General features: G+C 36.7%; 1 long non-coding RNA gene across 1 annotated transcript; it reads right to left on the bottom strand.

The window, feature by feature from the left end:
• Nucleotides 1-2,868: 2,868 nt before the first annotated feature.
• Nucleotides 2,869-4,446, bottom strand: LOC139834456 (uncharacterized). The gene is made up of 3 exons (XR_011750161.1): nucleotides 4,258-4,446; nucleotides 3,532-3,636; nucleotides 2,869-3,111 (listed from the first exon to the last, which is right to left on the bottom strand). It is a non-coding gene; the product is annotated as an uncharacterized lncRNA (long non-coding RNA).
• Nucleotides 4,447-6,350: the final 1,904 nt, after the last annotated feature.

Here is a 6,350-nt window from a genome sequence, read left to right as displayed (position 1 = left end):
TATCTAGTCTCGCATGGATATGTCTCGTAAAGATACATCCCCAACTCTTTCTCGATGAAAAAATGACAAGTGAAGCGCTATCATAGAGATTGTTTCCTGACTCCTTTCTGAGAGTAGAATAAGCACAATCCTATCAACGTAAAATGGAAACTTCCAAAGAAAATATTGAAGGGAGGTAAATCAATAAAATAATTTAAACTAACCTCATACTCATGGAATCCTCGGCATGCCGAATTGTGATAGATAATGTACCGCTGCTCCCAATGCAATAGCTTCTCCAATGGCAGGACTCCTAACCTCAATTCTTTTCAATATACAACATAGTTAGAGACTTAGAATCAAACAAAAATAGAATCTTACGTTGTGTCCTTTTCAGCTGCACAAGATTGCAGAGGCCAACATGTAACGACTTTAAATACGGGACTTTTTTTGAAGAAAATAAGAATGGAACCGTAGATCGATTAAAACTACAACAAATATTTACTCCCTGCAAACAAACCATTTGGTGGTGATGGTCCATTTGCTATAAGAGGTCACACCAATTGGCTATTTGGGATAGCCAATTCTAAACCCCGTAATCAAAACTCACCATAACAGAATAAAGATCACTCTTAAAGATAAAAGTATGATCATCCCTCCTCTTTCGAGCAACCATAGGACATAAAAAGCAATAATGAATGTGTAAACATCCTTCGGCTCAAATAGAGTAACAACCTTGCCCGCCATCTCGTGGGGGAGGGGGCTATTTAACGTCTACAATAAAATCGAAAACACTCCTTCAATTAAGGACACATATTTATCAAGGGAATGCCATATATACTCAGCTTTTATAGTAACATATTCAGTTGATATAATATATGGACAAACTTTTGTGAGAAAATTAAATGTTACCACTTCTGAAATCTCCAAAACGGCGATCTCCATCATGTCTCGTCAGAATCACGTGACAGATCTTCCTTGAGGACATCATAAGTTGTCGAAACAATATCAGCCATGTGTATCTCAGTCGATCATTTCTTTGGTTAGAAAATCGAGTCCAAGTTCCTTGCATATTCATAAATGGTAATGTTCATAGATCCTTGCCTAGTTTGTCCAAGTGAAAATGAACTTATAGTTAGCACTATCATAGCATGCAGATACATAAGAGAACACTAAACATTAAAATTTACTTAGACTGGACAATTTGCATTTTTTACTATACCGAAGCTAAATCGCTAAATCTGTTGGAACTTCTTACAAAAAAAGAATTGCTCAATTTATTCAAAAAGCCTTTGTAATGAGCATTTTAATTCCTAGAAACACACGAGAAGGATTTCAAAACGTCACCAGTGGTCCCATTACAAGCAGCGAAGAGGATGTTATTACGTGACGGTTAAAGCAAAATGACCGTTCTACATTAATATCGAAGAGATGTGCATCTGAAAACAGGAAGAAATAACATCACATAGAATGGTCAATTGGTCATGCACATGCTCTAAGTTTTATGATAAGTGGTCTATGTATCTACGAACATCACATAGAATGGTCAATTGGTCATACACAAACTTAATTTACTCACCAATAGGTGAAATGTTGTGCACCGATTTGATGGTGTAAAGATGTGTATCTGCAAGTTCTTGCAATATTCCCACTACAATTTAAGTACAGAAACACACACACACAAATACAACGGAATGTAAAGTTGATCATTGTTTATTGTTGGAAAAATATTAATTAGCAACATATAGCTCTCAGAGGTGATAACCATGATTGATAAAGTTATGTCAATGATATAATGTAGCATTAGTAGAGACAACACTTCTGTAATAAGGAGCTCATATTTTTCTCTCTCAGCAGAGCATGAGAATATTCATTAGGAAAGTTTTAACATCCTGATTACTTCATTATCAGGTATTCCAAAGTTTCGCAGGTACGCTACAATAGCAGAGCATGCCAACACGATAGGATCGTTTCTGAACTGAGTACACCATCTATAGTACTCCCGGTCAACAGTTTTGGCCATGCGGTGATACATCCATACACACTGATGTAGGGATGCTACAAAAGACTGAAGAAAGAAGGACTACATGGGACAACAGGCAGGTTGAGAAACAACACAACCATGACACTAAGGGTTGTAGGAGACGTTATAACAGCTGGTAAAAAACAACAACTCACTGAAAGTTCATTTTTCAGTCCAGCAGAGTAAACATCAAGAAACAGATTCATGGTAGATAAGCTTAAGTTATGAGTACCACGTAGACCAACCAAATGATAAAGTGAACTCAATTGTCTAGAGAAATAAGCAGTGAACATATCCACTTTCTAGTCAACGGTTCTGAAAAGAAATAAGAAAATATATAGGCATATGTAATATATACTTTCTCTTATTCTCTGTAACCATTTTAGCAGATGAAAACCTGACCTAAACAGACAGGTACCACGATAATTGCATCATCTGTGTGGAGACCCATCTAAGCTCCCACAAAAACACAATCTGTCTCAGTTTATGTTCTCCAGCAGCATACATTTTAAACATGACAAATAAATAGCTTACATGAATAGCCAAGGAGTGGAGCAAACAAATCACCTTCTTTCTAAGCACCTGGATCGCTCCATTATAGAAAAAAGAATAGTAAACAGAAGCTTAAACTGATCTGCGGGAAAAGATAAAGTGGTGCACCTAAATACTCCAGTTCCAATGAAAGGTTTCATAACATCATCTTGAACCAGTGCATGACCTAGTTGACAGATGACACATCAACTTAGTGTTTTGTTTAATCGAGATTCCCTCCATCAAACAGATGAGATGGAGGGGATTAATCTCGATTAAACAAAACAGTAAGTTTATGTGTCATTTATTTCACCGAGCTGTAGTTACATGGGCAGTTAAAACAACAGTTTAATATAACTGTTCGAACTACTCGCAATTATTCAAAATACATCAGTCCGAGAAGACGATGCTGCTAACAAACTTAGTAATACTTCTTAATTTTTGTGTGCTAGCCTAAAATGAAAAAAGTACGCAAAATAATACTCTGATTCTGGCCATTACTCCCAAAATATCTGATCATCTTCAGCTTAGATAAGAAAAAAATTATAGTCTTATTCTGACCAGCACTCCCAACAATTCTGAAAAAAATGTATGGTGAGTCGAAATGGAAATGTGCATAGAGCAAGAGCAAGGAATCATATATATAATGGAAGAACTACCTAAGCAAATGGGGATAACTACAAAGAAGTCTAATCGACAGCTAAAATTATGTTATAATGGAAGAACTAACCAAGCAAATGGAGATAAAATCTAAAGGAAGACCACGTTTCTAGGACAGGACATGCAAAATATTTAGAGTAAAACCAGAGAATATCCTTGACTACATACACCTATTTATTTGTTTAACACCAAGCAGGAAGTACCTAAAAGAAGGCTCAGATAGAGCTAGCTAACACCGCATTAAGATGAAAAGCACAAACAGGTACTAACCGGACAATAAAGGCATGCCATTTCCAAGGATACATTGATAAAACTACAAATATAGCTTCGAAACAGACCTCTTCACATGAGAAGAAAGTGGTGCAAGATACATGGCACCACTTGGTGCCCCTTCCTCCAGCTAGGGAACAGTTACACACATTTTTTTCTGGTATGTGCTGACACTGCAAAAGAATCAAGGAGAAAAAAATTAAGAATATGCCAAGATACATGGTAGAGTTAGCTCTTCTTGCATACCACACTATTCAGAATAGAGCAGCTGAATTCCAAGTTCTGAACAGCCTATAGTCAAGTAAAAGTATAGCTGGACAATCAAAAGAAAAATAGTAGCTAATAGCCTAATAGGGCTGATGGGATATTTTCATAAATGAAGAAACAAGGTTCTGTTCCATAGTAAAAAACCTGGAAAAAGGTTCAGCTAGAAAGCAGACCCACTTCTGAAAATTGCAGTCCTGTAGCAAGGAAAGCATTACGCAAGTACTATCCATGTGGAGGAGGTAGTTTCGAATGTTCGATTACTCTACTAATTTGAGCCAAGTTTACCTAAAATGATGAAAGGATAAAGCTTTCTACCTTCGTAAGTTATAGTGAATAGTGATTGCCTTTGTACAATAGGTCTCAGGTTAATTAGTAGATTAGACGCTCCAAAACATTAATGTTCAATCTGGATACTTATATAGGTACTGTAAACATCGAAGCTTCAGAAGGTAGTGTAGAATCACGACAATAAATTCTGAAGTTGACTCGCAAAGTGAATAGAAGATAAAAGGGAAAAAATCCCTCACCTAAACCCATGTCGTTATAGCCTAGACTCTGAAGCCTTGTTTTGAGAGTTTCTAGATTGCATCACATCTACTCTCCAAATGTGCTTGTAATTGTTCCCCACACAAATTGCCTACATGCACTCTATCGACATTGTTTGAGAGATGAAAATGGCACGCCTCCACTACAGCCATATAGCCACGTAATTTTTCTGAACCTGAACTCTGCGAGCAAACCAATTTTTTTCTAATATTAGAGGATATCTAGAACTGAAAAATCATACACTCTTGTATTTCATTCTCTGATTTACAGAACCAATAGAATAGAAATGTATATATCTAGTATGCTAGCCACGTAAATTGTCCAGATATCACTATGTTGCTGCCAAGAAGTTGGTGGGCAGCTTGAACAGTGATCGGCATGCTTATTTTAGGTCATGCTTATTTTGAACTCAACATAACTCTGCAGGAACTACCGATTCAATTTTGCATACAGTGCAGAACAAAGAGAACCTGTAAGAAAAATCACATGTAAGGACTGAAAGAGTATTTTTCTTGGAACAAATAGCAAGGTCCCTCAATTTTACTATGGTTCATATCTGAAAATGTTATAGCCATTACTTGCTACAATTGGGTCCAATCTTCTGTAGAACTTCATCTTTATCTTACATAGAACACCTTAACCAATAAAAATGAGAAAATGACAACCTAGTACCAACTGATCAAAAATTAGAGAATGATAACCCGCACTATGAGAAGAGATAGTCCATCATCTTAGCGAGCACAAAAAATATAAACCCATGTGCATTCATGCTGAAACTCTGTTTTCACATTTCATGTCACCCATAACTCAGAGCTACTTGTCCCAAAAAAATAAACCCATGTTCTACTTAGTTTAAATGTAGCCATACACAGAGTAGGATGCAATTAAGCAATGAAATAAATCCAAGCCTCACCCTCACAAAAAACCATTCTAGCACCCTCGCAAATGCAGTAATCAGTATGGTTAGGATCTCAAAGATCAGGATACTCACTTCTCATTATTTATGTTACTCGCAATCAAAGGAGCAAAGTTGCAATGTGATTTAGATGTTCTGGAGCTTCATCGCCGTTTAGTATTTATTTACTTGAAAATAAACCATTTCTATAATTTCATATTTGATGTATACATTGCCCTATCTCATTTAGCATATGGCGCCCAAAGTGGCCAGAGGCCCTATAAAGTAGTTTGTCACTATATATGAGTTTATGAGTAGAAACTGGCCCATTTTTCTGCAAAATCTCGATAAAATCCATTTTCACAAAACTACACAAAGATATATGTTAATTGGTGATTAACAAATCAATGAAAGGTATGCACGCTATAAGTGTTGTGTTGTTTCAATACCTTTCCGACACAAATCTAAAACAAGCTTCACCCAACACTGGCTTCTTCATGGTTATCTTTCACATCCATATTGATTATCAACATGTTCTTAACTAACCTCAGCTCGCTGCTAGTATCCATATCTGCATAAAAATAAATGCTAGCGAAAGTTAATGCCAAAGAACGATTTAGTCCTGCAGATTTCCAGTAATTAGGACCATGCATTACCTGCAACGACCAAATCAAAGACCCTCTCCTCAAAGGTGAGCATCATATGCAGCACCTACACCATCGCCGGCATTTGCCTTCCACTTCTGGGCTCGAGCTTCAAAAAGATGGTAATCTTGAGCATTGGCAGCACAAAATGCTAGAAAAATATGTAGAGACCAGATTTTAGCACAAATCCTAGTTCTGCTATGAGTAATGGTCACAACCTTGCAACTAATAAAACTAAAGAAAAATTTCAGGGGAGTTTGCTGACCCTACTCATGGAAGGAGCAATGTTTTTTACCCAACAGAAGAGTGATCACAATGCCAAATTATGAACGAAGAATATCAGATCCTACTCCGTGCAAGAAAAAGAAGACCCATCTATTGGTTACTCCTCAAACCATGTCAAAAATTAAATGAACAATCATTGGTTGCTATCACTACAGTTATATAAAGCTCGAGCATTGCTGAACCAAACCCCCGCTATATATGCATATACACAATTGTGGACATTATCTTTGCATGATATCACACACGCACA

The sequence above is a fragment of the Lolium perenne genome, unplaced genomic scaffold, assembly GCF_019359855.2.
Source record: "Lolium perenne isolate Kyuss_39 unplaced genomic scaffold, Kyuss_2.0 unplaced49, whole genome shotgun sequence".
Classification (NCBI taxonomy): Eukaryota; Viridiplantae; Streptophyta; class Magnoliopsida; order Poales; family Poaceae; genus Lolium; species Lolium perenne.
The sequence above is the reverse complement of the archived record's forward strand: the minus strand, read 5'-3'. Positions and strand labels throughout refer to the sequence as shown.